Source organism: Sardina pilchardus, chromosome 19, assembly GCF_963854185.1.
Source record: "Sardina pilchardus chromosome 19, fSarPil1.1, whole genome shotgun sequence".
Lineage (NCBI taxonomy): Eukaryota > Metazoa > Chordata > Actinopteri > Clupeiformes > Clupeidae > Sardina > Sardina pilchardus.
The window spans coordinates 10072978-10094721 of record NC_085012.1 but is presented as its reverse complement, the minus strand read 5'-3'; the positions used below and the strand labels follow the sequence as shown (position 1 = coordinate 10094721).

The following is a 21744-nucleotide window of genomic DNA, read 5'->3' as shown; positions in this document are numbered from 1 at the left end:
ATGAACTGAGTCAGAGGGCCTGACCTGTTTGTGGGTCAACGGGTGGAGTGGTGATGGGGTTAGAGAGAGAGAGGGGGGGGCAGTTCTCCAAACAGTTTTACATGATGCACCCCTACCCTCCTCTCCTCTCCACGCCCTCCTCCACCCTTACGCTCCACTCCACTCCACCCTGCCCTGCCTGGCCTTTAAGCCCCAGTGCTCCACACCCTCTACACCCTTCACAGCCTCCACACCCTCCTCCGCCCCCCCCGGTAGCGGTGGTAGCAGCGGTAGCGGGCCGGGCCCCGGGCTCTCGGCGGGCCGCCTGTCATGCGGGGGTGTGTGGCGAGGCGGAGAGGGCCGGAGGGCGGTGTGTGACGTCCGCTGACAGGTTAATGGCCGCGTGACGCCCTCGCTGGGAAGCTCCGCCAGACACGCGCGCTCTCTCTGCGTGGCAGACGCTGACACACACACACACACAGAGAGACACACACACCCGCACGCACACACGAGCAGGCACACACATACACTGGCATGGGCACAAAAAACACACAGACATAGACATAGACATACACACACACACACACACACACACACACACACACACACGCACCTTCTCCAGATGCCTGAGGTAGCCCCTCCTTCTCCATAGTCTCTATTTAAATGCCAACGTTCCACTGCACTGAACAGAACTTAGCGGGCGGGGGTAGAAAGAGAGGGGGAAAGAGAGAGGGAGAGAGAGGGAGAGAGAGAGAGAGAGGAATGGGAGGGAGAGAGAGAGGAAGAGAGAGAGAGAGGGAGGGGTCCTGAGAGGCTGGGTGTTTTTAGCAAACTCACCGATAACGTCATCTTGTCCTGACCTTGCCTGAGTCCCCTCTTACCTGGCTTATTATTGATGACTTTACCCACCTCCCCAGCTCTCGCCCTGCTTGCTTCTCTGGAGGCAAAGGCAGGGGAGAATCCCCCGTACACACACACACACATACACACACAGAGAACAGTCACCCCACCACCTTCGCTCAGTACAGATTAAGATCACACTTTGCCGGAAGAGAACCACACAGGGGGGCGCGCACACACACACACACACACACACACAAACACACACACACACACACACACACACACACACACACACACACACACACACACACACACACACACACACACACACACACACACACACACACACACACACACAAACAAACAATAAATGCACCCAGCCACAACCACATATACACACTTCTCTCTCTTTCTCTCTCTCTCTCTCTCTCTCTCTCTCTCTCTCTGTCTCTCTCTCACACACACACACACACACACACAGGCTCATAAACACACACAGCCACACAAACACATGCAGACAATAAATACTCTGCGCTCCATCCACGTTCCTCTTTTCTCTCCTCTCTTCTCTCCTCTTTTCTCTTCTCTTTGTTATCTTCCTTGCCATTTTCCATCACTTCAGACTCAGACGAGGGGGGAGAAAGGCTGCCTATTATACTCTGCTGCTCTTTTGTTTGTGTTTTTTTCCCCCCTCAGTCCACATCGCTCGTTTTCCACGCGCACTTATCTCTCGAGGGAGAGAGAGAGAGAGAGAGACATGGCGGGCCGTCTCGCCATCCTTATCTGATCTCGACTATTAGCCGCGTTGTCGAGGAACACGCAGCGGCAGGGTGGCGAATGCGTGGCGGTCGGCTCCGAAAAAAACAACAAAAAAGCCGGAGCCGACCGAGACGGGCATCAAATGGGGCACTGGATGGGGCACTGAATGGCTGCCGCACCTGTGCCAACCGCAGTTCGCTGGTCAATTTGCCTGCGTTAATCGATTAAATCTGCCCTAGCGTCTAAAGCGCGCGTTACGTAAAAGGGTCACAGACGCGCAGGCGCATCTGCCTCTGGCAGTCGCACCACTCACCTGTGATCAAGGCCACGCAGGTAGAGTGACGGCCACATTTTACGCAGCTGCATGCAGTTAGGCGCTCTGTTATGTCTGGTCCTCCCGAGTGCAGACGCAGACGCAGACGCAGACGCAGTCGCAGGTGCAGGTGCAGGTGCAGGTGCAAGCCCTGCCCCGTGTGAGAGAGCTGCTGCTCTGCCTGCTCCACAGCGGCTGCTCTGGCCTCCGGAGGGGGATCCTATTAGATATTACAGGCAGTGCCTTCTTAATCCACTAATGAGGGGGGATTTACACACATTTGAGGGAATAATTGCCCGACACGGAACAGTTTCAAAAACACAGTCAGCCAGATAATTCACTGTAATTGCTGCCCCGGCAGAAATGTTTTTTTTTTTCTTCTTCTTTCTTTCTTTTCTTTTTTCCTTTTTTTCAATCTGCCCTTTTTTTTTGCATGTAATTACTGTTGTTTTGAGAAAGAGACCAAACCGGTGATGCAAGTCGGGAGAAGATTGACTGTTTGTGGCGACGAGGCCACATACGGTTATCACTTTTGTATTTGCGTGTGGGCGTACGGCGTGTGCCTGTGGGCGTAAGCACGTGTCTGTCTCTCCCTGTGTGTGTGTGTGTGTGTGTATATGTAGGCGTGCATGACATACTTGTCCCCTGTCTTTGACTGACAGGTCTTATGAAAGCTGTCACCGGCGTGAAGCACTGGCTCTGCCGGGCGCGCCGCGACCGCGCGGTTAAATAAGCGTCCCGTGGCTCGCTCTCCGCCCGCCCCACGCTTTGCCTTCTGGGTAGCCGCTGACTGACTCACCCAGTGAGCTTCCTGCTTCTGATTGACAGCGCCTCAGATGCACCCCTCCAAAACACACGTGAAAAAACCACACAAACACACAAACACACAAACACACAAACACACACACACACACACACACACACACACACACAGAACAAAGCGAAAAAACAAACAGCCCTCTTATTTCATTTACACACTTGAGTACAGACAGACAAGATTTTATCTGGGGCTTGTTGCAGCAACCCACTCTCTCTCTCTCTCTCTCTCTCTCTCTCTCATCTCTGGGGCTGTGAGAGGGTGGGGCAGGTGACTGTGGCTGAGGTGGGGGCCTGTGTGAGGGCAACCGATTGCAACACTGAGGGCCAGATGTACTAAGAATAGCGATCGTAACGTTTATAGCGCCAAAGCCAACACGCAGAAAGCACACGCTATCATACTTCAGTTTACGTCCTATTTACCAATCCTGAAATTCGTTGGGTAATCTGCGCCGTTCTCCGCCCCCTAACGCAGTTTGCGAAGGACAACAACTGAACGACACGTCAATCAGAAGCGCAGTTGAATGACTGATGACTAGGCTACATTAGAAGGAATCCGACGTTTAGCGATCCTGAAATAATACAATGCATAATGTCAACAAGCAGGAAGATAATTTAGAGCAGTACGTAGTTCTACTCAAACTAGGCTTACTTGTGCACGTAGGCTATGGAAGATTTATCAAATCTAACAAGTAGGAAAGTTTAAGCGGATGGCGTGAAAGTGAAAGTAAACATTCGAAAAGCCTCCGAAAGTTAAGGTTGCTTTTGATGTAGTACAAAGACGCAAAACTGGTGGTCTAATTAGCGATTTTGTTGTCTTTGAATGATTCTCTTATAGATGCATTTAACAGCAAATCGCATTTAACACCTGCTTTTACAAGGCGGAAATATTCAGGCGCAAAATAGACGTGCGCTTTCATGGGCAGTTTTAGTACATACAGGGGAATACATAATTAGGCGCATTTAACGCTTCTCCTCCCATCTTTTTACACGAACCTCCTACTATCAGCTGACACTCCCATAAATCCATATGCATGAGACGGAAAAGCGCAATTTGCCATTTTCAGCTCCCGCGACAGGCAGTCTGCGCTTTCACCTCATTGCGGCATGTTGATACATACCTCGCCATCTTTCGATGCGCACGTTGCGAAACAAATACGCCTGAAATGGGCGCAAAAGCGTTAGTACATCTGCCCCTGAGAGTCAAAAGAATACCAGAGCAGGAAGCGTCTCACTGTTAGCATGAGCGACAACACCAGCTGTGGTTCTCCGTGTCTCCTCAGTGGCATCTTATGTGAATGCAGCCCTAGCCACCTATCTCCAACACATGAGGTTGTGGTGTGCATGTTCCTGTGTGTGTGTGTGTGTGTGTGTGTGTGTGTGTGTGTGTGTGTGTGTGTGTTTAATAGGAGACCAAAATACACGCATAAGCCACATTCACTCCATATGATATGCAAACTCATAGTCATATGCTCGGCTCGTAGCTAACATAAAAAAAAGCACAGTGTAGCATCGTTGTGGCAGACTAATTGAGCAAAGTGTGTAGAATGGGATTGCAATGATTCACCCATGATTCACCAGTGCACATGTCAGCCTAGTTTCTCTGTATCAGTTTACCTGTGGACACTCTAAATCACACCTGGTGTTTCTCAGTTAGGAGAACCGTGTGTATGTGTGTTTTGTTTTCACTCAGAAGTGCTGTGTGACCTGTTCACTCATTTTAAACATGTTTACAGGGAAATTCACTCGATGGATTTTTTGTGATGTTTTTTGAGAGATCACTTTATTGATTGTTCATTGTAAAGAGTGTAAAGTTTATCGTAGGCTTTGTTATTTTGTGCTGAACTGAGCTACTTTTGGTCACCTCATTACAGCCTTTGTGTTGTGCTGGGATGGATTTGCTTAGTAGATGTAATGTTTTGCTCTGTTAAATAGAGAAATATGGATTATATGGATAACATGTATGTGGATATATGGATTTTTACAAAGTATATAAAGACAATATTGAAATATTGATATTATGATGTTTGTGAAGGATTTTACACATGGCATTGTGCTCTTTTTTTTTTTTTTTATCTCCCCCCACCCCTCAATACTTGCAGTACCAAGTAGTAGCCACTAGGTGTCAGCCCTATTGGAAGATTGGTGTGCTCCTCTGTTCTTAGAGGAACAGTGACAGGTCCCTCTTTCACCCCAATCCACTTCCTCTAGTTCTCAGCATCCCACCCTGCTAATGGCCAAGGACTGCGTCTGCCTAAATACCTTCATTAGACTCCAACCTGTTCCTATGCGGCAGCACCAAGGGGAAGCCTGTTGAGTTGTCTCTCCCGGAAAATAATACAAAGTTATTTCGCTGTCGAAAGGTTTTGACAGTCCGAGCCTTCCCGGGCAGATTACCTGGGGCTCGGGATTGTGGTTGGTAAGCCCTCGCGAGGCAGACCCATGACCGTCTCTATGGATTTCCAATAATAATTCCGGTTTTCCAGCCCCCTTTCTTTTTTTGTCTGTCAGATTCTTTTTTGTTAATCGTGCAAAGGGTCTTCATGTCCCTCTCCCTCCCTCCCCCTCTCTCTCTCTCTCTCTCTCTCTCTCTCTCTCTCTATCCCTTTCTCCCTCTCTCCGCCTTGTTCTCCTGTGCCGTCCATAAGCAGCTTGCGCTGCTCCACATTAAATCCGTGGAGGATGAGGAAGTGGGGAGGTTGTGGCCTGTGACTGTAGCCGCCGTCCCTCCGATGACGCGCCGGGGAGGGATCGGCGGTGGAATTGGTTTTCTAAGCTTCTGCACCGGTAATCTGTTCGCACTCCCCTTCCCTCAGAGATGAACTCTGACAGAGGGGGATTTGCAGGGGCTTCCACCTATGGTTTATATATATATATTCTACTGAGATATATATATTTATATATATATATATATATATATCTGTAGAATCGGAGACTGTGTCTTGCCACACAATGATGAGAAAGCTCTAATCACAGGCGATCTCTTAACCCCTCCCCAGGAGAGACCTGAGCACCCGACTCTCTCCCTCCCTCTCTCTCTCTCTCTCTCCCTTTCTCCCTCCTTCCTCATGCTCCCCTGGTGCCTCCACCTTTTCCCTATTCCTGTCTTCCCTCTCCTTTGCTGTTGTCGAACTCTCTTTTTTTGAATCCCTCTTTTTTCCTCCACACCTTTTCATCTCATTGTTGCTGTGACAAAGCTTAGCAGAGGTAACTACCCAGAATTCCCTTGCCACCAAGGATCAGACACGCCCAGGAGTCTCCAGTGACACCCCCCCCCCCACACACACACACACACACACCACCACCACCACTTTCCAATAGCTCCTCAGATCCACTGAAACCACAGAAGTAAAGCCATATTTATATACATGTGTGTGTATGTGTGTCTGTGTTCGGTCTGTAAGTAAAAGCAACAGTTTAAAAAAAAAAAAATGCTATGACTGATGTATCACATTATGATCTGTTGTCCATTGAAGCCAAAGACGTACGCCTACTTGAGTCTAAACACCATGGTAACCTGCCACTGTGGCCTAAGGAATAGCCGTGCAATCTTAAATATTATACAGCTCTGCAATATTACTGTATAATTCTGTACATATGTGAATATCACACAATAAAGAATATGTATATTGCTTCTTTTTAAGAAATGTGTGTCTGTGTGGTGTGTACTTTCTTGGCTACCCTGTTTTTTTTTTTTTTTTCATTCAGTTGACTCTGCTTGGGGAGTCTCTGTTATTGCATTACTTTCTGTTTGCTAGCCACCCAGGGAAGCCTCTGCCTTTTAAACGCTTTCATTAGAATCGCTGCGGAGCTCGTTTCGCCGACCTAATTGGCTAATTGGTGCTCACGAGAATGGAGTCATTTAAGACTCTGGTGCACACTGCCGCTGGGAGCAAGAGGGGAGGTTCAAAAATAGGGAGAGGGAGAGGGAGGCGTGAGCGAGAGGAGGTGGAGAAGATGGGGAAGGAGGTGGGTGTGCGTGACGACAACACCAGGAGGCGCTGGGTTTAAGGTGAAGTGTTAGAGAGCCTACCGCTGGGGATAGAGTGATATGACTGGGGGAGGTAAAGGGGGGGATGAGGAGGGGTCGAGTCACCCACGGATGTGATGAAATGGATCCTGTTAGTCTTTGAATGCCACTGAACGATCCCTCTGATTTTGTATGGGGCTGCTGTCGAAAGGAAAGTGGCAAACGTGGGGCCTTGCACAAACATTCTTAAATGTCAGCAGTAAGTGCAGACCCAGAGAAAGGGTTCGGCAACTAAACAAGCTGAACCTCTGGAGTCTCACTCCACTCTGAGCTCCGTTGCCTCTGCCGGTGTACAACAGTCAATTGAGCTGCTACGACTTTTGTTGATTCAAACTTTCAGTGCATTTTTATATGGGGGTGTGCTTCAAATGCTTTATGGGCTTTTGAATATGGAGCATTTGTGTCTGACTGCATTGTGTATTGCGTGTGCATATTCTTGGATATCTATGCATATGCTCTGAGAGTAAATGTGAGATATATATTGTGCGTATTTTAGAGGGTGTGAGTGCATCGGTGAGAAATGGATGGCCTGTGCCATCTGCCACACACTCCTTACGTAACAGGGTTTTAAGATGGTGAGCCAGCCAGGAGAAGCGCAGTGGCCCACACAGTGGCCTTGCAACCCCTGTGATCGGTCAGCGCTGGGCATAGGGGACTCGGAGGCCACGGCAAACCCTCTGCCCGCCACGCGGGGGTCGCCTTGGCATAGACTGCCCACACCAGCTCCCCTCGCACTGCCAACTGAGCGGCGGTTACCCAGACAACAGATGGTGACAGAGGGGGTATTGAACTGCCTGCAGCTGAAGAAGTTTAGTCTGAAAAGAGAGAGAGGGAGAGAGAGAGAGAGGGAAGGAAGAACAGGTCATGACCACCTTCTACAATTCTACTGCTGAAGGCTTTTCTCTCTTGATGTGGTTGAAATCAGTGGTTGACATTTATGGAAAATCATAAACACAAATAATATCCAGACGGGCTGAGAGTGTAAAATGGAATTTCCATTAGTCAATGACTGATGGAAGATATGAAATTTACAGATGTAGTGTCATCTTATTTGTATGCTGATATGTGCCTTTGTCTTGCTGTGTTATTCCTGTTCTGACATTTTCATATATTGGATTTAAATGCACTTCAAACAGTTGGAGGTGTGTTTCTGGAGGGCTCACTCTGTGGATAAACACTCCGAGGTCCACCCCGAGATGGTGACAGCAGTGGCTATGTAAGAACACTAGTGTCCCTCACAAAAGCCTACTTGTCTTCATCTCCCTCTCTCTCTATCTCTCTCTCTGGCTTCAGAGTGAAAGGATGTTTATTGCTGTTGCAGGCCATCAGGGAGCCATCATATCCTCGGCAGTTGCCGGCGTGTAAATATCAAGCCTCGCTCTCCCTCGCTCCCTCTGCATCCTCGAGACAATCACAGGCACGTAAACACAGGGCGAGAGACGACCGCCGACCACCGCCGCCGCGCCACTTTCGTCCACTCACCGTCAAACCAGCGCGCACTCCCGATCCTCTCACCGCCACTCGCCCCCCCCCCCCCCCCCTCCTGGACCAATCGCTCGGCGTCCATTTCCTCCGCTTGCGTCGTGGCGGCGGCGACCGCTCTTTATCGGCAACAGCGGCCATTAAGCCATTTGGCCTCCGCCTCTTGCCACCGCTTACTCTTTCGCTTCCCTCGCCTACACAAATTGAGTTGTCACTGGCGGCCTCAACCGAGCTGTCCACGGCTCCGCAATCTGATTCACTGTCCAGCCTATGGTGGTGGGGGGGGGAGTGGGGGGTGGAAGGAGGTGGTTGTGGGGAGATGGAGGGTGGTCGTCTCATCGTCTTTCCCACGGTCCCATCATCCCGGCCTCCCCTTCCTCCCCTGGTCCAGCCACCGGAGCTGAGGTTACCTGTAGCGGTGCGGCAGGTGAGCAGCGCGGGGGGGGATAGAATCGTCTCCCTGCTGAAGTGTGAGTGTGTGTGTGTGTGTGTGTGTGTGTGTGGTAGGGTGCCACAGCAGTGTGTGTGGTGGGGGTGGTGAAGGGGGAGTGTATCGCGCACGGGCAGATTCTCTCATCTAGCGGGGGTACTTGAACCCGATAAGATAAGGAGCACGCCAGCGGTTTTACAGGAAGCGCCGTCTGCAGTATCTCACCACTGATCCAGTGCAGCTCTCTCTCTCTCTCTTTTTTTCTCTCTCTCTCTCTCTCTCTTCCTTTCTCTCTTCTGTGTCTCTGTGGATGAAAGGAGGAGAGTGCTGGCCGTGCTCAGCATTCTCATGGCTCCACCGTAGTGAGGGAGGATCGCTGCCTGTTGATATCAATACACAAAGAAACACACACACACACACACACACACACACACAACTCTCTCTCTCTCTCTATCCTCCATTGAAAAACAGCCTGTCAATCCGTATTCTAACTCTCTATCTACATCAGTCAAATCTTGCAGGTAAATCACGCTGCTACCAAAACCACTTTACATCACATCAGATTAAAATCTACGTCATACAATAACTTCACATCACATCTAATAGAATCATTCAAAACCCTTCAAACAACAAAATGGCGGTGGCTAGTCTTCTGTAATTGTGTTCAATATTTCCAACCAGATAGAATGAGATGGAAGCTGTTACACGAAAAAAAAACCCATGACACAAAGCAAACCGATAACTTTAAGAGGCACGCTGTTCCCTGAACTGTACTCCACTGACTGAGACACACACCTTTGCGTAACTTACTTTTCAGATTAGCTTTAAAAGCCAGGCCTGAAATCCTGGAATTCTGGTACTGGCGGAATATGTTTTAAGGTTGAGCGATAACAGGAGAGAGAGAGAAGGAGGGAGGGAGGGTGAAAAAAAGATATTAGCGGCATGCTTTGGCTGAACGGATGGGTGACAGCTCCCACATTTATCGAACAGGAATGGAGAGGCGCGTGTGTGTCACTGTGCTCCGCATCAGAAACCAGCTTGTGTGTTTTGGCGCTCGGCACCCACCAACCGCTGCTTTCCAGCACTGCATGTTTAAATGGCAGATAACAGTTTTATTCTGGGTGCTGGCTCTGAGCGCCCGATCTTTTATTCATGTGTGCTGTTTGTGTGATGCATAGAGAATGCGCTGCTCGTGTATGTGTGATGTGTTTTCTTGACTGGGGTTATTTGAGAAGACAGAGTGAGAGAGAGAGAGAGAAGGAGTGAGAGAGAGAGTGAGAGAGAGAGAGAGATGGAATGAGTGAGTGAATTTTCAGGCCTGGCCTGTGGAGAGTGTCGGAACATATTGCCATTGCAGCAGGAGTGAACCGTGGACTCACTCAACTAATGGAGACATTGGCTTTCACGTCCTCGAACGACCACAATAAACACAACCATCTCTCCAATTTAGACTCACGCATTTCAGTGCCCCTACAGTCTTCCCCTAACAGGGTGTGTGGGGGAAACCAGGGGGGTATGAGGCTCTGCTATCATGCCGCGATGTGCTCTCTCTCTCTCTCTCTCTCTCTCTCTCTCTCTCTTGCTCAGCGCTCCAGCCCAGGGGTCTGGTCCAGGGCCCCAGTGGAAGGGAAGCATGATGGGGGTTTACACGCCACCATTTTAGTCACTTACCGGAAACAGATGGTGACAGAGACGGAGGAAAGGGGGGGGAGAGGGGATGAGTGTGTGTGTGTGTGTGTGTGTGTCTTTCTGTGTGTGTGTGAGTGTGAGAGAGAGAGAGAGGGAGATAGAAAGAGAGGAAAGCAGAGGGATAGAGAGAGAGAGGAGAGAGAGAGAGAGAGAGAGAGAAAATGTTCTCCTAAACCAGTGGCTGTGACATTCCAGTAGCACTGAATCCCCCTGTGTCCCGCCCGGTGCCTCCAGATATATTCCACTTTCATTTGTCATCCCGAAATGTGATGGCGTCAGCTATTCTCCCTCTGTGCCACAGAGAGATGAGGAGAGAGAGAGAGCAAGAGGGAGTGAGAGAGGGAGGGAGAATGAGAGAGAGGGAGAGGGAGAGTGAGAGAGAGGGGCAGAGAAAGAAAGGGGGAAAGACGAGAGTGTGATTCTCTCTGGCCATGTGGAATCTGAGGTCACTCCTCTAACTCAGGTACATTATCTCGCCATTGTTCCGGTAATATCTCTGGCATATGGTGGCATCACTTCCCTCTTCTCCGACGTACCCACAGTCATATCAGAGAGAAACGAGGGACAGAGAGACAAATAAAGAGAGAGAGAGAGGGAGAGAGAAAGAGAGGGCAAAGTTTGTCAAAAGGGCATCACCCTGAAAATGTTGTAGTGCATAAGGCAGTTAAGCTGTTACATGTAGCTTTGCAGCATTAGCAGAGTAGCTAGCTGAAGCAGGACATAAATCATTGTGAAATGCCACTATAGACCGCTCTCGTGTCTGTTTGGGTAATATTACGGGAAAGGGCACGCAGTGGGTTTGGAGCTTGCTCCGGGGGGTGCCAGCGGGCCAACCAAACATCTTGAATCTTCCGGAATTTTGATCCCGACAGAGGCCCCTGGACCCGAGTCGCTCCTTTTAGATTTGTGCTGATAACCTGCTCGCAGCCATGATAGCCAATCTCTCACTAAAAAAGAGAACAGCCTGTCAGTACAAAGGGCAAATCTGAAAAGGCAACACAGCCCTGTAAAATGACAATCTAATAAATTAAGCGCAATTAATTACCATGTTTAGCATAATATGAGAGTTTAGCGAAGGTCTTGGTGGTATCAGTGTGCATCCCCAGCAATTACTCATCTGCAGGAGAACAGATTATAAATGAGGCAATTAAATCGCTGTCTGGATCACGTTAAAAAGCCATCCTGCACTCACTTTGCTTAGAAAAAAGAAACAACAGAGTTGTGTGCCTCAGACTTGTCCGACATCGGATTCTCCATTCCGCAGAGGTTAATCTCTTCCTCCTGCCAGAAACACCGGCTGCCTTTTTGACGGCGCTCGTCAAATGGGGGTCAAAGGGGAGAGTTCAAGCGGCGGCGTTCACACCGGTCACTCCATCGACTTGAGCATCCCAGTCAAAGAGCAATGGACACTGAGGTCAGGCTAGCCTGATTAAATTTGGGTTGGAGGGGTTTTATACCATTTTTTTGGTCCTTTCTTTTTCTCTCCCTCCCTTTCTCTCCCTCTCTCTCTCTCTCCCTCCCTCTCTCCCTCTCTCTCTCTCTCTCTGTTCCTTTCCTAACAGACTTGCTGGCTTAGAGGGGGGAGCAGGCGTTTCTCTGGAGAGTGCCCGGGATAAGCAGATAGGAGTACATTACCCTAATAAGGGACATCTGGTGGCCATTCATTAACTTGACCATCCTTGAAGTCCCCGACCTGAAATGTCATTTTTCACTTTTGCACAGATCCCTTTCTCTTTTTTTCCACCCACCTCTCCTCCTCCTCCTCCTCCTCCTCCTGTGGATCTTGACAAGACCCAAGTTTGGCCAAATGATAAAGAGAGGGAGAGAGGGAGAGATAGAGCGAGAGAGAGGGAGAGAGAGAGAGATGAAAGGGGGAGCTTCTGTGCAGTCACAAGAAGAAAGGATCATTAGCTGATTGGGTATTCACAGTGGGAGAGGGGAGAGCAGGTGAGGTGGGGGCGGGAGTGGACGGGGAGTGGACGGGGCGAGACCCTAAGGGAGTGGACCAGGGGCCCCATCACTTAATCAAGGCCTGCACGCGTGTCTGTGGCTCTGACATAAGGGACAACTCTCTGGCCGGAAGAGCGTGCCAGGGCTGACAAGCACGTCGACCTCCGAGCTCACACCGATTTAACAATCTTCACTCCCCGACTGGACTGACCCGGAGTCGGAGAGAGAGAGAGAGGGATTGTGGGAAATGGTGCATAGCATTCCTGGCCCCACGGAAAAAAATACCCGCCTCTGAAATCCCTCCAAAAAAAAAGCCACAAACGCACGGAGAGAAAAAAAAGGTCATACGTAAATATTCCCAGTTCACCTCATTAGGGTGTGTTTGTGCGCATAAATGCCCCGCCTTGTTGTGCCGCCTCGCGTATAAATAGCTGTCTTTAAAAAACGCTTTTCATTAGAGAAGATGCCGTGCAAAACAGCTGATTTAGTCTTTCCTTTGATGTCTAAGAGAGAGAGAGGGAGGGAGAGAGAGAGAGAGAGAGAGAGAGAGAGAGAGAGAGAGAGAGAGAGAGGGAGAGTATTCATCTTCCCAAGACGGATCCGATTCCTGGATCTTTTCATTCACTCCTCCACCCAAACACCCCCAAAAGGCCTGTTCCTCTCAGCCGCTGAGTAATTGCTTTGAAATAACAAAGTAATGAATGGCCTCTGCCAGGCTGCCCGAGCTATATAAAACAGGTGAAGTAACAGCAACTATATTAACAACGCTCGCCCGTCACTACAAACACGCTGTTGACATGACGACACAACAGCATATCAGATCACAGCGCAGTGTATGAATGCAAATGTGTGGATGAAAAACTCAGAGGAAAGTTGTGATGGGGGGCATGTGTGGTACTGATGAAGGGAGATGAGGTCTAGCAGATGCCATTTTACTGCCCCAGACACAGGGTCTGTCTGGACTGTTAGGATCGGCCGAGATTTATTTACCAACACTCCGGCTGCCTCCTGCACGTACAATGGCTATTAAAAAAGCTCAGATAAACTTTTATCTAAGGTGCATTGAGAGGTGTCTGTCTGTAATTTCAGTCTCTCTTTCTATCTAGAAGCTCTCACCGCAAGTTGTTCCTATGTGTATACAGTAGGTGATTCCACGGATGTGATAATCAACAAGAAATGTCATCATCTCACATGAAAATATAGCTGTGTCTTGGATGTTGATACCGGAGTATGTATATCCAGTATGTCCCGGGTGGGCATGTAAGCCTGTTCTCTTGCCTTTATGAGATATGCGCACTACATCCAAATGAGAGAGAGAGAGACATGCATATGCAGAAAAAAGAGAGAAAGAAAGAGAGAAAGAGAGAGTGTGTCTGTGAGAGGGGGAGTGCGAGAGAGTGAGAGAGATAAAGAAAGAAAGAGAGAGAGAGACAGAAAGACAGAGAAATAGAGAGAGAGAGAGACCATGGTGGCACAAGTCCAATGTATTTATATCGTTTGTCATTGAACTTTGCATGCAGAAGAGCTGAAAACTTCCATGCCAAGAATAATCTTATCACTCATACACCTGTGTTGCCCCTGGGGAATAAGCCAGTGAAAGCCTTTCTCTCTCCACATTTGTACAGAGACTGTATCTTAATTAAGTTCTCCTGGTCTAATCTAGGTTATAGCGACAGCATTATCTCATTAAGGGCAACTAGGTGCAGCCTTCCAAGCTGTTCCCAGAACAGTTCCAAGAAACTAGTCTTTTTTTGGCATTTCTTCATTTCTTTAATAACATTCAGTCTTTTTTTCTGCACAATGAAGGTGAGTAAAAGGTGCATTTGGAAATTGAGAAATATCTTCTCAGACACTATGTTCACAAAAGTTCATGTGGCAAAGTCTTACTGTCATATGCCTTGCTAAGAAGACCTGTGAATTACATCCAGATAGATAGATAGATAGATAGATAGATAGATACTTTATTGATCCCCAAGGGGAAATTCAGGCATTTAGGTTAAAGTCCTAAATGCACAGTCACATGACAAAGAGCAAGATCAACAAGGCATGATGTTGATTAAGAGGCAGTACAGACAGAGAGAGAAAACATACCCTAAACACACTTTTAGTTAATCTGCTTAAATGTAACAAGCAGGGTTGCAGTGAAGGCTAAACAGAAGTAAACACAGTTTATTCACCTCTGACGGAGTAGGCTAGTGGTAGTGGTGACAGTATCAGTCTGTATCTCATTACCTCCTCACTCTCCATCAAGTAGTGTAATTATTGTTTTTGTAATGTTGTGGATTGTGAAGGTTAAAGACATTTAATTTCTTTTGATCTTTGAGCGGTTGCTTGCATACAAGGACATGCGTCAGCATTGTTCCCCCCTCTCTGTAAGTAAGTGTGTTTGTTTGTGTCTGTCTGTCTGTTTTTCTCTATCTCTGTGTGCATAGAGAGAGAGAGAGAGAGAGAGAGAGAGAGAGAGAGAAAGATAGAGAGAGACTGGTTCTAAAACGAGAGCTGCTATTGAGGAAAGAGCAACCGCCATTGTTCACATTTCCCCTTATTACGCCAACGAAGATGCCCGTCAGAACGCCATAATCACGGCACCAGGGCCAGGCTTCATTGTTGTTGGTCCAGAGAGACAGTGGAATGGTGCTGGAATGTAAGATAATGACGAGCCTTTCTGGCATCCTTGCCTTGTGAAGTGCACACAGCTGGCTTTGTTGGTTGGCTTTTCAGTGGATTGTCTCACCTCCTCACAATACATAGTTCGCCTCAGAAAGAAACACTGATGATGAGCAACATTAACCTACTGCTGCTGAGTGCTGAGTGCAGACAACATTCATAGAGGCAAGATAAGTAGAAGCATTTCTTAATTTCTAGTTCTGAAACCAGAAGAATAGAACAGCATGAATACAAAGAAATACCTCAGTGGAATTTCATAACATACTGTTTCATTAATGGTCACAAGCTGTATGAACACTCAATGAAAAATGTACTTCTGTTTGAACTAAATCAACACAGCCTTACAATATCTGAAAGACATGACAACATCATCAGGGTAGACTGCACAGTAGGGTTGACACAGTACCTGTCCACACTCAGCTGTAGTCTGTAAGTAAACTGTATTCATGATGACAGCCTTAGCAACAACACTTGAACCACTCTGTTCAAGTGGTAGTTTCAATTTATATCACCTTTACAGTAGCCTGGTCATACCAAACCCTCGTACTACTGTAATATCGTACAGAGGGTCTGGACCTACACCATTCAGAATCATTTGAATTTGAAACGCGTTTGAAACGATTGGGCCTGATTTTACCCAATCACTAACGTTCCTGTTCCCTGACAACGCGCATAATGCTCGACGTCGTCGTTAACACCCGCCTCCCCGCATCCCCCTCGTTCGCTGATTGTTCAGAATGGAATGCATCCTGAGAAATCGAGTCCAATAGGATCAAACCCAGACCCAGTAATGCTGTAGGGAAATGAAAATTGAGCGGAAGTTTACGGAGGGCTATGCCAGGCTACCTTCACAGTGTCTGTAACCATAATATGTCCTTATAGGACACACGGGGATGACTGTGGGAGAAGTAGAAACTTTTTCCAAAACTTTTCTGAATTTCTGAATTCACCACCAAGGGGGCTGCACTTGACAGTCCTGTAAACCCTGACAGCGCTGTAAATCTCAGTGAGTCATTCAGACAACTTCCATTCAACACACGTTTACTAGTTGTGTCAGGTGAACACAACAGGAAATGGAAACCGAAAACAAAATGCAGCTTCTCGCTCTTGCCCCCTCTTTAAAAAAAAAAAAAAGCTCTCACTGTACCCAGTGCATTTTCCCTCGGCTTTCTAAGCAAGAGAGTATGTAACTCCACCACATAGTCTTTGGATGTCTCTGGAGGGACGTGAGACAGGGCCGGGAGATGGAGGGATGAGGGAGAGCGAGAGCGAGAGCGAGGATAGGGGAGATGGCTTGGAGGATGTGCCTCGCCGAGAAGAGGAAGAGGAAAAGGAAGAGGCATGGGGCGGCTCACAGGTGCCGGCGAGACGTTATCGAGCTGTTTACGATGTGGAGGGACATATCAGGGCCAGGACGAAGCTGATGTGGAGGAGAGGCAGTGGAGGGAACAGCCAGGTCGAAAGGCAGGGAACTAGACGGAGAGACAAGATGTTCTCACGTAGTCTTACGGGAGCAAGAATATGCACAGACAGGCAAAACAACCACACAAGAGAGGGAGGGCAATCTAAGAGAAGGCTACAAAAGGAATGCCTAATTTTTAGTGAAACAATTCCACCAAAGACAAGAGAGACTGACTGGTCGGATCTCTCCATCCAACAAGAAATGGACAAAATTAACTTTTTTTTTTAACCCCTTACCTCCTCAAAGGGACAGAGAGGTTGTTGAGGGCTCTCTGTCTACAAAAGCAGGTGGTTCCATGCAAAAGGTAAATATTTTTGTGACGCAGGATGGGGGGCAGAACCCCCCCTGCTTGAGAGACAAATTTGTTATAGATAGATAGATAGATAGATAGATAGATAGATAATGTATATATATAGATAGATAGATAGATAGATAGATACTGTAGATGGATAGATAGATAGATAGATAGATAGATAGATAGATAGATAGATAGATACTGTAGATAGATAGATAGATAGATAGATAGGCAGATAGGCAGATAGGCAGATAGATAGATACTTTATTGATCCCCAAGGGGGAATTCAAGAGGAGGAGAGTTGTAAAGAAAGTCAAAGATAAGAATAAAAAGAACTGTTGCAATGAAGAGAGATGAAGAAGTGCCGGGACACAGAGGAAAGATCGGGGAGCTCTCCAGAAGGCCAAAGGCATATCTCTCCATTCTGGAGAAAGACCTTGCGGCTCTCCCTCTAGTCTAGACCATTAGTCTGTGTGGACGGTTCTGCACCCACATGCTGGGCAGCAATGGGGAAGCCCACCACCCTCCAAATTAATGAGGTCAGGGCAGACACACACGCACACACGCACACACGCGCACACACACACACACACACACACACACACACACACACACACACACACACACACACACACACACACACACACACACACACATTTACACACACAGACACAGACACAGACACAGACACAGACACACACACACACACACACACACACACACACACACACACGCAAACGCACATGCACACACACACACATGACAGGAGAATGAGGAAGAGGAGGAGGACGTTAGCAGTACATCCATGTATTGCAAGCAAATAATAGTTTATAACATGTGCATCATTATGTCCCACAGATAAATGTCCATAAATAAATACAAGGATACATATTAGTTAAAAAAAGAAAAGATCTGGAAGTGGAAATGACCCAGCGAAACCATACACTGCTCATACCTGACAGGTTTGTCCCCTCTCTCTCTCTCCTACTGTGGTTGTCTGTCAGGATATAGCATGTCAGCGCCCATTTGGACTTTTGCAGAATGTTCCAGAATACTTCTACACAGCTTGTCAGTTACAGTTGCTCAGCAACTTTAGTTCATTTCCCCTCCGTCCTCTGGCTCCTGTTCTACTACAGGGCTTTAGGTGGGGATCACAGTGGAAACAATGACGCAGCAGCATTAAGCGCAATGCAATGCTCAGCCATAATCAATTCTATCTCGTTCCTAGTAATACAAATGTTCTGCCTAAACTGACAATTGAATACACTCACAATATGCTTTGAAAGTTGAACCAAGTTCCACATTCAGCTCGTTCAATGATGGCGTTCCCCTTCTCTTTCTATCATTGTACAGTATCTCCATTTTTTTGGAGCACTGCCTCACTCATGTCATGGATAATCTAGGTTAGAGAGTCCTTCTCCTCCTTGTCCTCTTATCTCTCCTCTTTTTGGAGCACTGCCTCACTCATGTCATGGATAATCTAGGTTAGAGAGTCCTTCTCCTCCTTGGTTAGAGAGTCCTTGTCCTTTCTGAGCACTGTCTTGCTCATGTCATGGATATTCTACTGTTGGCTAGAGAGTCCTTCTCCTCCTTGTCCTCCTATCTCCATCCTTTCTGAGCACTGCCTCGCTCATGTCATGGATAATCTACTGTAGGTTAGAGAGTCCTTCTCCTCCTTGTCCTCCTAATTCCATCCTTTCTGAGCACTGCCTCACTCATGTCATGGATAATCTACTGTAGGTTAGAGAGTCCTTCACCTCCTTGTCCTCCTATCTCTCCTCTTTTCTGAGCACTGCCTCACTCATGGCATGGATAATCTACTGTAGGTTAGAGAGTCCTTCTCCTCCTTGTCCTCCTACAGTATCTCCATCCTTTCTGAGCACTGCCTCGCTCATGTCATGGATAATCTACTGTGGGTTAGAGAGTCCTTCTCCTCCTTGTCCTCCTATCGCTCCTCTTTTCGGAGCACTGCCTCACTTCTCTCACACTGCTGTTGCTCCCTCTGCTGTCTCCCCCTCTAATCTCCATCTCCTGGCGCTCGCTGTCTCTCTCCTGCATCTCAAAAAGAAAGCCCACCTCTCTTCACTCTCCCGTTCTCCCTTCCACATGTGATTGAACTCCTGAGCCTCTCTGAAGCTGGAGAGAGATCTGTCCTAAGACGGGAGGGGAGGGAAGGGATTTTTTTTTTTTTTTTTTTGGCAGAGGTATGTTGGTAAGTAGTCTCAAGGCCCAAGAGAAATAAACATGCAAGCAGTGAATCGGCTAAGATTCTCCTGACAATGCCCTGTGCGTAATATAAACATCAAGCTAAATGACGAAACGAAGACACTTAAAAACAACACAAAGTAATTTAAAGAAAACACAAAATGCAAAGAAAAGCAGAGAAAGTCCCACGTGGACTAGATTATAAACCCACACAATAACTCTGATGCTGACAGCAATTATGAGGAACACATACTGTACTGTAGTGTACACACAACACACAACTGAGAAGCTCTTCCTTCTCCATGCACAGGGATTTTAATAGACCTCCTAAACAGGCCTCTCTACTCATTTGGCTTACTAGCCAATGTGGACTAGCCTGCATGGCCACAGCCACTTAGATCTCATTTCAGAGAAATACTGGAACACTATAGTTCACTAACGTCTTCATCTGACCCCAAAACAGGCCGATCAGTGGCCAGAGGGGACAACATGATAGTTTTGAAATTGAAAGTGGCTGTGGTAAGCCGTATGCCTGCAAACATCCAAAATAGATAGATAGAGTCTTTATTGTCCTATAAGGATATTCTTCTTCACACATTCCGTCAATACATTCCGTAAAAAAGACAGCAGCATTTGATGTTCACATCACAGTCTCATACATGTAACATGTCACACATCACACATAACATACAGTATAACATAAACATAATAATGTGACACCCACCATACACCCCCTCCCTTCTAGAAACGACGGGTGGATAGACGTAGACGCTTGTGAGAGCCTTGCGAGACAAACACACTGGTACAAACAAACCGACGGTAGACAGAGACGTGACGCCGCCATGGAACATTGACTGGCTGTGTGTCGTCACAGCAGAGCATGCAAACATGGCAACAATTGCAAACATGCCCCGCAGACATCATAAATTGCAGTTGGAAGAATGTGTGAAAACGCAGGCTGACATGCATTGTTGTTTCCTGACTGTCTGTGGATACTGTTTATTGTCAGCTCGTAAAGTTTAGGCGAAGTTAGAGGTCATGCTAGGAATCTCTGATCACTGTGATTGATGGTTAGGCTGGACCAATGATTTCAAAGTTAACGCTACTGCATGTCTACACACATCACCATGCTAGGGTCAGAAAGGATTCCCAATCATGAGTGTCCAGACTCTACTCACTTTGTAGCTAAATGCTAAAGGCTAAATGCTCTGCTCTGACCATGTAGAATAGGGGTTCTCAATGTTTTTGGTTCCAAGGACCCCTTTTAGGGGATAATATTTTCCGAGGACCCCCTTATAACCGTTATAACAGTTAACCATTCGTATTCTCTGAGGTTGTGGCCGGGTCCACTATCCCAAGTTAATGTGGGTAGGACCAAATAGACACAACTTGCTTGTTTTATGGGTGAAAAGGGCATAGTCTTTTTAAAATGTTAACTTTATAATTTCAAGCAAATTATTTCGCGGACCCCTTGGCTATGGGTCACGGACCCCAAGGGGTCCCCGGACCCCACTTTGAGAACCACTATTGCAACTTTTATGTATGTAAATGAGTGTGTGTATGTGTGCGCTTGCTTTTGTATGAGTGCTTCTCTGTCCATGAGTGTGTTTGTGTGTGTGTGTGTGTGTGTGTGTGTGTGTGTGTGTGTGTCTGCTTGTGTGTGTGTTTTATGTGTCTCTATGTGTATACTGTATGTTCACTGTGTTCTCTGCCGTCACTGTCACTCCCATATCAGAGACACACGCAGGCACACACACACACACACACACACACACACACACACACACACACATAAACAAAAAACTTTGACAACAACTATATGACCGCTTCGCTAGCTATGCTAGCGGCGGTCATAATTAATGTCCTTAAAGGTTGAATAGTTACTCATTGTTTCATTTAAGGCATTAAGATACATTTCCAAAAGATGATTTTATATTTAACTTTAAGCATGCTGTGGTCAAAATTATTCCAAGACAACTGGTGTGAGACTGCAGCTTTATTCACGATACCGGGAGCATGTTACTCACATGAAGTCAAAGTAACAAGCCCACACATCTGTGGGCGAAGCCTGTTCTTATACCCTTAACACACACACACACATGGAAAATCACTAGATACACTTTAGTGAGTCTTTAACCACCTGGTAATTAACAGAGATAAGAATGTTTACAAGAACTCCTCAACCATGATTGTGTTTGTGTGCCACGGGTTCACCATGGGGTCACCATCCTCACATTCCAAAGGCCAGGATGGCAACTAAAGTTAATTATATATGTAAGCTATAGTAAATGGTTAATACAATGGGAAACATATCAAATGTATCCCACAATGCGTTCTAATACTTTTGGAGGGCACTGTATACTATAAAACAGCAAAAATAACCACTATTCTGTACGTGGCATCAGCTGTCAGTCCCTCTGGACAATCCTGTCAAAATATGGATGTCCAGAAAAGTACATCCAACGCGTCAACTGTCCTCTGTCTCCTCTCCACCTTATTGGACACAATTAACTAGTGTCCACAGAATTGATGGAAACTGTTTAACCTAAACCATTTCAAGGCCTGCCAAGCTCTCTTGCACATCCATCTTGGAGCTGCAGTATGCAAATGACAATGTTGAAAAAACCCATCTCTTGTTGGTCTGACGATGAACATCAAAAGAACTTGTTAAACTTGTTGACCGACAGCATACCACAAGAAGACTCGCAGCAGGGAGAAAACAACTCAGTCAAGGGGGAGGTTCCTAGTATTCCCAGGTAATGACCAAAAACCCTCATCTCGCCCGTCCAGTCCCGTCAACGCACTCTTCTCATCCATAGGGACG

General features: G+C 47.2%; 1 protein-coding gene across 2 annotated transcripts in view; it reads left to right on the top strand.

Annotated features, from left to right (window-relative positions):
- The window catches only part of LOC134065662 (guanine nucleotide exchange factor VAV3-like), an 88914-nt gene extending 87792 nt beyond the window's left edge, over positions 1-1122 (top strand). For both annotated transcript variants that reach the window (XM_062520647.1, XM_062520646.1), the window contains one exon: positions 1-1122. This exon is cut by the window's left edge and continues 220 nt beyond it. The gene's annotated coding sequence lies outside the window, so the exon portion shown is untranslated.
- Positions 1123-21744: the final 20622 nt, after the last annotated feature.